Source organism: Dermacentor silvarum, chromosome 1 (genome assembly GCF_013339745.2).
Source record: "Dermacentor silvarum isolate Dsil-2018 chromosome 1, BIME_Dsil_1.4, whole genome shotgun sequence".
Taxonomy (NCBI): domain Eukaryota; kingdom Metazoa; phylum Arthropoda; class Arachnida; order Ixodida; family Ixodidae; genus Dermacentor; species Dermacentor silvarum.
The window spans coordinates 305735293-305746036 of NC_051154.1; the positions used below are offsets into that span (position 1 = coordinate 305735293).

The 10744-nt window shown below is 49.6% G+C and overlaps 3 non-coding genes across 3 annotated transcripts; all 3 read left to right on the forward strand.

The window, feature by feature from the left end:
* Positions 1-2438: 2438 nt before the first annotated feature.
* Positions 2439-2602, forward strand: LOC119437818 (U1 spliceosomal RNA). The gene has a single exon (XR_005189543.1). It is a non-coding gene; the product is annotated as a U1 spliceosomal RNA (small nuclear RNA).
* Positions 2603-6391: 3789 nt separating this feature from the next.
* Positions 6392-6555, forward strand: LOC119437829 (U1 spliceosomal RNA). The gene has a single exon (XR_005189549.1). It is a non-coding gene; the product is annotated as a U1 spliceosomal RNA (small nuclear RNA).
* A 3779-nt stretch (positions 6556-10334) lies between these two features.
* LOC119437852 (U1 spliceosomal RNA) lies at positions 10335-10498 on the forward strand. Its single transcript, XR_005189558.1, has one exon. It is a non-coding gene; the product is annotated as a U1 spliceosomal RNA (small nuclear RNA).
* Positions 10499-10744: the final 246 nt, after the last annotated feature.

The following is a 10744-nucleotide window of genomic DNA, read 5'->3' on the forward strand; positions in this document are numbered from 1 at the left end:
TCGACAGCGGTTTTGCTCGCGAGCGACGAGATTTCCTTGCCGTACGTAGAGAGGATGAGATCGGGACTCATTTGTGCGGCAACCTCACCGCCGCTGATCGCTCGATCGACGGCGCCGATATCGTCGCTAGGCCTTTTCCGGTTCCCTTCAAAGCTAAAGCGGACGGCGCTTCGAAATGAATTACCGACGCTCACAAGCCGCAATATTTTATTATCGTTGTTATCGCTCTTCGCAATAATTGTACACAAAGAAGAAAAATACGCTGATATTAGCGGCGCCGTCGGCTACGATGCGAGCACAGCCGAGCCGGTCGTCTCCCGTCGGTAGCCGTGCACTCAGCTGCAGCCGATGTTTTCGTTGCCGGTGGCAGAGGTGCGCAGCTTCGCGGTCGTCGATTGGCCCGTTGATCGTGCAGCGGGCGGGGCGCCGGCCGAACTGTCGTCTACTTTGGACACCTCTCGCGCGGCAGACTGGAGGCTGTATCGTCGTCCGCATATGTGCCGCTAGCATGGCTACCCGTGCCTGAACCGGAAGTAGGCAGTGTTTTGAGAAGCACGTTGGCGATGACGTATGTCACGTGACATTTGGAGCAGCAGTCGGCGAGGAGGAGAGACCAGCCGTAGCGAAGGAAAGAGCGAAACGAGCGAGCGCCGTTTTTCGATCATCAAACGCGTGTAACTCCGCTATTACGGCACCATTTCGAAAAATTATCGCGGCTACGTGTTCGTTGTAGACTCGTGCACAACTGCAACACCACAACTATGTATACATTTCGACCTCTGGGTGGTTTAGGGGCCCTTTAAAAACCGACGCGCTTGATCCGCTGATCAGATTTTCGACAACCGCTGACTGTGTTCGCCGCTATCGTTGTTCTTTGAGTGTAGCCTATTTTTGTGGGCACAAGTTCGCCCAATAAAAAGCTAGTTTCGTCATTCGCAGTACTGCTGCTGCTTTCTTCATCATCACTACTACGTGGCACTATTCTACATGCTTGTTACGTACAAGTCTGATATCTAGTCAATCTTTCTCTGCGTTCCAATGAATCGCGTACGTTGAGCACATGATTCTGCTTCATGTAAAGGAGTCTTTTGTTCGAGATTTTTGTTACAAATACACTCGGATTTGTAGAATCCCACTGGCTGTGATCCCAATCCACACTTCATTCCAAACTTGCACTCAAATCCCCCACTTTGTTGCATATGCCTCCACGCTGAGCAAACTTACGTACTGCAATGAGCATGCAATGCACTTAATATATATGAAAGGCTGTAATGTGTTGGAAATCCTTGACTTGAAGCTTTTCCAAAGGCATAAGAAAGTTGTTAAAAATTTTCATGAGGTGCACAATTATATCATTTTGAAAACAGCTTCCTTGAAAAGTGAAGTATGTTTATATAGGCAAAAACTTATTTGCTTTATCTGTCAGAAAATCAATTAATTTGTGAGCCCATGGTAAATAAAACAAAGAAAAGCTCCTGCCGCCCCCTCTTAATCAAGCCCCTACATTGACAGGACTTTTTAAAGATATTTCTAGTCAAAGTTTGGTTTCCTGTGAGCATGGTTTTTGCCACATCGTCATTTGTGTGATCTAGCTGCAGAATGGAACCAAGAAATCCCGGAGACGCAAAACACCACAGAATATCACAGACGACGAATTCGCCACACTTACGCAGCCCTGTATACCTACAGAACCGAATTTCATGGTAGCAAATCTTCGCGACGACATCGTCCTTTACCGATGCGCTAAGCGATGTGAAATGCAAGGCCAGAAATAAAACGCAGCGTGTTCTCATGAAAACTGACCGTGACAAAGCTTTCCATCCTCCAACGATTCCGTCGACACGGACGGATTAACCGCTTGCCGTGTTTTCTGTGCAGCAGGAATTCCCCAATCGACTTCAGTTCGCCATAGCTCGAATAAACCACGCTGGGATTTCGAACCCTTTTCATGCTTTTTTAACGAGAAGCCGTGCACTGCGCAGCGTAGCTGCATCGATATTTCGCTGTAGAGACATGCTGTTCGCTCCAACCTGTCATAAGGCATCTGTCGGGCTATACTGTACAATTTTTTTCCATGTAGCCGTGTGGTCCGGATCTCGGCGTACTCAACGTTCGTGCCCTATACCCATGTTTTAGGGTTGTCGCAGCTACGACGGCGGCGTAAGTGGCTCCGCCACCAGTCGACGACGCGAAGCTTTACGTTGTCGGAGATCATTTGCTTTTTGTTCGCTCGATGCAATTTATTGAATCTTATATGCATCACTTCGTGAATCTCAATAAAAGGCCCGATGGAGAGACATGAAGTATCTCTACTTTCCTAATCTAGTGACCAAACTGCTTAAGTGAACGGAATAATTTTTGTCTAGCAACGCGTCCCGAACCGGAACGAGATGGCGCTCTCCACGGAGTGTGGAGGCCGCGCAAGACCTTCCTCGGGCATACTTACCTGGTGCCGGGATAACCGTGATCAACGAGGCGGTGTCCCCAGGGAGAGGCATGGGCATTGCACTGCGCCCGTGTTGACCCCTGCCACTACCCCAAACTGGGGCAGATGGGGCATGTAATTTTTGGTAGTGGGGGACTGCGTTCGCGCTATCCCCCTTCCAATGTGGAATCCAAAAGAAGAATATTTGTATTTCTCGCTCGAGCGGGCGACCGCATGCCGAGAGTTATGTAATACGCTGATAGCTGAGGAAGGATTTTGCTAGAATCTGCTAGAATGATGAACACTAATATTGGTTGGCGGATATGATCGAACCGTGGAATAAAACGGAGAGGAGCTGGGAGTCGGCTCAAACGCGGCGAGTTAAAATTTAATCTTCCAATACGCAGCAGTGAGCGCAGCGGAAAAAAAAAAAAAAAAAAAAACGCCCGTGCACCCCCCTTCCCCGTACAGACGGTACACCGGCGAAGCAGAAATTTGCGGCCCCGGTATGAGCCGCAAATGATTTCTTTCCTTCCTTCTGTGCAATGAATTCAGCTCCAAAAACACGATCACAGAAAGGGAAGGATATTTTGAAGACAGGAAGCCGCTCGTCCTGTCTTTATGTTCTTCCCTTTCTGTGGTCATGTTTTTGGAGCCAAGATTCATTACTATTGACACGTGTACTTGTTTATCTTTATCGTGTGACTGCGTTTAACCGTTCAATAAATGTTATCGCTCAGTGGAGAACGCACCTGCATGTATCGGACGTTTCTCGAACGTTATCGATGGTTCTATCCGCGGTCCGTTGTCACCGAACCTTGTGTAATCTGATTGCAAGTATGCGCGACGTGAATTGTGTGGTACTTTCTGCAAGACACGCGCGGGCATCGCCGATTACACTGGAACCTTCGATGAATCTTTTGTAAAGGGCCCCTAAACCACCTCAGATATTTTTTGAACATTGCAAGTAAACAGGCGCATCGAGTTCAGAATGCCGTTACGATCAACGATGCCAAACGCTGCAGCGCTACGCGCCGCGGGCGCGCCACAAAACCCAAAAAACAATGCCGTCCTCCTCCCCTCGCTTTTCCGGTATACCCCAGCGGTCGTCATGATGTCAGCAGGGGGAATCTGGGGATGTCAACGGCGGAAACGATGTCCATTGATCGAACAAGAACCTACGACTTCCGGTTAGCCTGCTAGCAGGTACGCGCGCTCCGTGCTCGTCCTCGCCGTGTTGCTCGCTTGTGCGCGCTTGCGCATCGGTAATTACAGCCCGCAACGCAAGTGCCAAATCGCTCGTGTTCCAAAACAGTCATACTTAGCGGTCTCATTAGCTGCGCGAACAGAGTGTGACAGTGTTTGCCTTTCCAGACGTGCGCGCAACACAAGGTCTATAGCGGCACGCTTCGCATAACACGCACCGCGGCACCGCAGCAACAGCGGGTAGCCGAGAAGCGCCGAGTTCACGTCCACGTTACCGGCACGCTAACTCGCCGCACGCCGTTTGGCATTCGCGGGCCGCCGTTCGACAGCGGTTTTGCTCGCGAGCGACGAGATTTCCTTGCCGTACGTAGAGAGGATGAGATCGGGACTCATTTGTGCGGCAACCTCACCGCCGCTGATCGCTCGATCGACGGCGCCGATATCGTCGCTAGGCCTTTTCCGGTTCCCTTCAAAGCTAAAGCGGACGGCGCTTCGAAATGAATTACCGACGCTCACAAGCCGCAATATTTTATTATCGTTGTTATCGCTCTTCGCAATAATTGTACACAAAGAAGAAAAATACGCTGATATTAGCGGCGCCGTCGGCTACGATGCGAGCACAGCCGAGCCGGTCGTCTCCCGTCGGTAGCCGTGCACTCAGCTGCAGCCGATGTTTTCGTTGCCGGTGGCAGAGGTGCGCAGCTTCGCGGTCGTCGATTGGCCCGTTGATCGTGCAGCGGGCGGGGCGCCGGCCGAACTGTCGTCTACTTTGGACACCTCTCGCGCGGCAGACTGGAGGCTGTATCGTCGTCCGCATATGTGCCGCTAGCATGGCTACCCGTGCCTGAACCGGAAGTAGGCAGTGTTTTGAGAAGCACGTTGGCGATGACGTATGTCACGTGACATTTGGAGCAGCAGTCGGCGAGGAGGAGAGACCAGCCGTAGCGAAGGAAAGAGCGAAACGAGCGAGCGCCGTTTTTCGATCATCAAACGCGTGTAACTCCGCTATTACGGCACCATTTCGAAAAATTATCGCGGCTACGTGTTCGTTGTAGACTCGTGCACAACTGCAACACCACAACTATGTATACATTTCGACCTCTGGGTGGTTTAGGGGCCCTTTAAAAACCGACGCGCTTGATCCGCTGATCAGATTTTCGACAACCGCTGACTGTGTTCGCCGCTATCGTTGTTCTTTGAGTGTAGCCTATTTTTGTGGGCACAAGTTCGCCCAATAAAAAGCTAGTTTCGTCATTCGCAGTACTGCTGCTGCTTTCTTCATCATCACTACTACGTGGCACTATTCTACATGCTTGTTACGTACAAGTCTGATATCTAGTCAATCTTTCTCTGCGTTCCAATGAATCGCGTACGTTGAGCACATGATTCTGCTTCATGTAAAGGAGTCTTTTGTTCGAGATTTTTGTTACAAATACACTCGGATTTGTAGAATCCCACTGGCTGTGATCCCAATCCACACTTCATTCCAAACTTGCACTCAAATCCCCCACTTTGTTGCATATGCCTCCACGCTGAGCAAACTTACGTACTGCAATGAGCATGCAATGCACTTAATATATATGAAAGGCTGTAATGTGTTGGAAATCCTTGACTTGAAGCTTTTCCAAAGGCATAAGAAAGTTGTTAAAAATTTTCATGAGGTGCACAATTATATCATTTTGAAAACAGCTTCCTTGAAAAGTGAAGTATGTTTATATAGGCAAAAACTTATTTGCTTTATCTGTCAGAAAATCAATTAATTTGTGAGCCCATGGTAAATAAAACAAAGAAAGCTCCTGCCGCCCCCTCTTAATCAAGCCCCTACATTGACAGGACTTTTTAAAGATATTTCTAGTCAAAGTTTGGTTTCCTGTGAGCATGGTTTTTGCCACATCGTCATTTGTGTGATCTAGCTGCAGAATGGAACCAAGAAATCCCGGAGACGCAAAACACCACAGAATATCACAGACGACGAATTCGCCACACTTACGCAGCCCTGTATACCTACAGAACCGAATTTCATGGTAGCAAATCTTCGCGACGACATCGTCCTTTACCGATGCGCTAAGCGATGTGAAATGCAAGGCCAGAAATAAAACGCAGCGTGTTCTCATGAAAACTGACCGTGACAAAGCTTTCCATCCTCCAACGATTCCGTCGACACGGACGGATTAACCGCTTGCCGTGTTTTCTGTGCAGCAGGAATTCCCCAATCGACTTCAGTTCGCCATAGCTCGAATAAACCACGCTGGGATTTCGAACCCTTTTCATGCTTTTTTAACGAGAAGCCGTGCACTGCGCAGCGTAGCTGCATCGATATTTCGCTGTAGAGACATGCTGTTCGCTCCAACCTGTCATAAGGCATCTGTCGGGCTATACTGTACAATTTTTTTCCATGTAGCCGTGTGGTCCGGATCTCGGCGTACTCAACGTTCGTGCCCTATACCCATGTTTTAGGGTTGTCGCAGCTACGACGGCGGCGTAAGTGGCTCCGCCACCAGTCGACGACGCGAAGCTTTACGTTGTCGGAGATCATTTGCTTTTTGTTCGCTCGATGCAATTTATTGAATCTTATATGCATCACTTCGTGAATCTCAATAAAAGGCCCGATGGAGAGACATGAAGTATCTCTACTTTTCCTAATCTAGTGACCAAACTGCTTAAGTGAACGGAATAATTTTTGTCTAGCAACGCGTCCCGAACCGGAACGAGATGGCGCTCTCCACGGAGTGTGGAGGCCGCGCAAGACCTTCCTCGGGCATACTTACCTGGTGCCGGGATAACCGTGATCAACGAGGCGGTGTCCCCAGGGAGAGGCATGGGCATTGCACTGCGCCCGTGTTGACCCCTGCCACTACCCCAAACTGGGGCAGATGGGGCATGTAATTTTTGGTAGTGGGGGACTGCGTTCGCGCTATCCCCCTTCCAATGTGGAATCCAAAAGAAGAATATTTGTATTTCTCGCTCGAGCGGGCGACCGCATGCCGAGAGTTATGTAATACGCTGATAGCTGAGGAAGGATTTTGCTAGAATGATGAACACTAATATTGGTTGGCGGATATGATCGAACCGTGGAATAAAACGGAGAGGAGCTGGGAGTCGGCTCAAACGCGGCGAGTTAAAATTTAATCTTCCAATACGCAGCAGTGAGCGCAGCGAAAAAAAAAAAAAAAAAAAAAAAAACGCCCGTGCACCCCCCTCCCCGTACAGACGGTACACCGGCGAAGCAGAAATTTGCGGCCCCGGTATGAGCCGCAAATGATTTCTTTCCTTCCTTCTGTGCAATGAATTCAGCTCCAAAAACACGATCACAGAAAGGGAAGGATATTTTGAAGACAGGAAGCCGCTCGTCCTGTCTTTATGTTCTTCCCTTTCTGTGGTCATGTTTTTGGAGCCAAGATTCATTACTATTGACACGTGTACTTGTTTATCTTTATCGTGTGACTGCGTTTAACCGTTCAATAAATGTTATCGCTCAGTGGAGAACGCACCTGCATGTATCGGACGTTTCTCGAACGTTATCGATGGTTCTATCCGCGGTCCGTTGTCACCGAACCTTGTGTAATCTGATTGCAAGTATGCGCGACGTGAATTGTGTGGTACTTTCTGCAAGACACGCGCGGGCATCGCCGATTACACTGGAACCTTCGATGAATCTTTTGTAAAGGGCCCCTAAACCACCTCAGATATTTTTTGAACATTGCAAGTAAACAGGCGCATCGAGTTCAGAATGCCGTTACGATCAACGATGCCAAACGCTGCAGCGCTACGCGCCGCGGGCGCGCCACAAAACCCAAAAAACAATGCCGTCCTCCTCCCCTCGCTTTTCCGGTATACCCCAGCGGTCGTCATGATGTCAGCAGGGGGAATCTGGGGATGTCAACGGCGGAAACGATGTCCATTGATCGAACAAGAACCTACGACTTCCGGTTAGCCTGCTAGCAGGTACGCGCGCTCCGTGCTCGTCCTCGCCGTGTTGCTCGCTTGTGCGCGCTTGCGCATCGGTAATTACAGCCCGCAACGCAAGTGCCAAATCGCTCGTGTTCCAAAACAGTCATACTTAGCGGTCTCATTAGCTGCGCGAACAGAGTGTGACAGTGTTTGCCTTTCCAGACGTGCGCGCAACACAAGGTCTATAGCGGCACGCTTCGCATAACACGCACCGCGGCACCGCAGCAACAGCGGGTAGCCGAGAAGCGCCGAGTTCACGTCCACGTTACCGGCACGCTAACTCGCCGCACGCCGTTTGGCATTCGCGGGCCGCCGTTCGACAGCGGTTTTGCTCGCGAGCGACGAGATTTCCTTGCCGTACGTAGAGAGGATGAGATCGGGACTCATTTGTGCGGCAACCTCACCGCCGCTGATCGCTCGATCGACGGCGCCGATATCGTCGCTAGGCCTTTTCCGGTTCCCTTCAAAGCTAAAGCGGACGGCGCTTCGAAATGAATTACCGACGCTCACAAGCCGCAATATTTTATTATCGTTGTTATCGCTCTTCGCAATAATTGTACACAAAGAAGAAAAATACGCTGATATTAGCGGCGCCGTCGGCTACGATGCGAGCACAGCCGAGCCGGTCGTCTCCCGTCGGTAGCCGTGCACTCAGCTGCAGCCGATGTTTTCGTTGCCGGTGGCAGAGGTGCGCAGCTTCGCGGTCGTCGATTGGCCCGTTGATCGTGCAGCGGGCGGGGCGCCGGCCGAACTGTCGTCTACTTTGGACACCTCTCGCGCGGCAGACTGGAGGCTGTATCGTCGTCCGCATATGTGCCGCTAGCATGGCTACCCGTGCCTGAACCGGAAGTAGGCAGTGTTTTGAGAAGCACGTTGGCGATGACGTATGTCACGTGACATTTGGAGCAGCAGTCGGCGAGGAGGAGAGACCAGCCGTAGCGAAGGAAAGAGCGAAACGAGCGAGCGCCGTTTTTCGATCATCAAACGCGTGTAACTCCGCTATTACGGCACCATTTCGAAAAATTATCGCGGCTACGTGTTCGTTGTAGACTCGTGCACAACTGCAACACCACAACTATGTATACATTTCGACCTCTGGGTGGTTTAGGGGCCCTTTAAAAACCGACGCGCTTGATCCGCTGATCAGATTTTCGACAACCGCTGACTGTGTTCGCCGCTATCGTTGTTCTTTGAGTGTAGCCTATTTTTGTGGGCACAAGTTCGCCCAATAAAAAGCTAGTTTCGTCATTCGCAGTACTGCTGCTGCTTTCTTCATCATCACTACTACGTGGCACTATTCTACATGCTTGTTACGTACAAGTCTGATATCTAGTCAATCTTTCTCTGCGTTCCAATGAATCGCGTACGTTGAGCACATGATTCTGCTTCATGTAAAGGAGTCTTTTGTTCGAGATTTTTGTTACAAATACACTCGGATTTGTAGAATCCCACTGGCTGTGATCCCAATCCACACTTCATTCCAAACTTGCACTCAAATCCCCCACTTTGTTGCATATGCCTCCACGCTGAGCAAACTTACGTACTGCAATGAGCATGCAATGCACTTAATATATATGAAAGGCTGTAATGTGTTGGAAATCCTTGACTTGAAGCTTTTCCAAAGGCATAAGAAAGTTGTTAAAAATTTTCATGAGGTGCACAATTATATCATTTTGAAAACAGCTTCCTTGAAAAGTGAAGTATGTTTATATAGGCAAAAACTTATTTGCTTTATCTGTCAGAAAATCAATTAATTTGTGAGCCCATGGTAAATAAAACAAAGAAAACTCCTGCCGCCCCCTCTTAATCAAGCCCCTACATTGACAGGACTTTTTAAAGATATTTCTAGTCAAAGTTTGGTTTCCTGTGAGCATGGTTTTTGCCACATCGTCATTTGTGTGATCTAGCTGCAGAATGGAACCAAGAAATCCCGGAGACGCAAAACACCACAGAATATCACAGACGACGAATTCGCCACACTTACGCAGCCCTGTATACCTACAGAACCGAATTTCATGGTAGCAAATCTTCGCGACGACATCGTCCTTTACCGATGCGCTAAGCGATGTGAAATGCAAGGCCAGAAATAAAACGCAGCGTGTTCTCATGAAAACTGACCGTGACAAAGCTTTCCATCCTCCAACGATTCCGTCGACACGGACGGATTAACCGCTTGCCGTGTTTTCTGTGCAGCAGGAATTCCCCAATCGACTTCAGTTCGCCATAGCTCGAATAAACCACGCTGGGATTTCGAACCCTTTTCATGCTTTTTTAACGAGAAGCCGTGCACTGCGCAGCGTAGCTGCATCGATATTTCGCTGTAGAGACATGCTGTTCGCTCCAACCTGTCATAAGGCATCTGTCGGGCTATACTGTACAATTTTTTTCCATGTAGCCGTGTGGTCCGGATCTCGGCGTACTCAACGTTCGTGCCCTACCCATGTTGTAGGGTTGTCGCAGCTACGACGGCGGCGTAAGTGGCTCCGCCACCAGTCGACGACGCGAAGCTTTACGTTGTCGGAGATAATTTGCTTTTTGTTCGCTCGATGCAATTTATTGAATCTTATATGCATCACTTCGTGAATCTCAATAAAAGGCCCAATGGAGAGACATGAAGTATCCCTACATTGCCTAATCTAGTGACCAAACTGCTTAAGTGAACGGAATAATTTTTGTCTAGCAACGCGTCCCGAACCGGAACGAGATGGCGCTCTCCACGGAGTGTGGAGGCCGCGCAAGACCTTCCTCAGGCATACTTACCTGGTGCCGGGATAACCGTGATCAACGAGGCGGCGTCCCCAGGGAGAGGCATGGGCATTGCACTGCGCCCGTGTTGACCCCTGCCACTACCCCAAACTGGGGCAGATGGGGCATGTAATTTTTGGTAGTGGGGGACTGCGTTCGCGCTATCCCCCTTCCAATGTGGAATCCAAAAGAAGAACATGTGTATTTCTCGCTCGAGCGGGCGACCGCATGCCGAGAGTTATGTAATACGCTGATAGCTGAGGAAGGATTTTGCTAGAATCTGCTAGAATGATGAACACTAATATTGGTTGGCGGATATGATCGAACCGTGGAATAAAACGGAGAGGAGCTGGGAGTCGGCTCAAACGCGGCGAGTTAAAATTTAATCTTCCAATACGCAGCAGTGAGCGCAGCGGA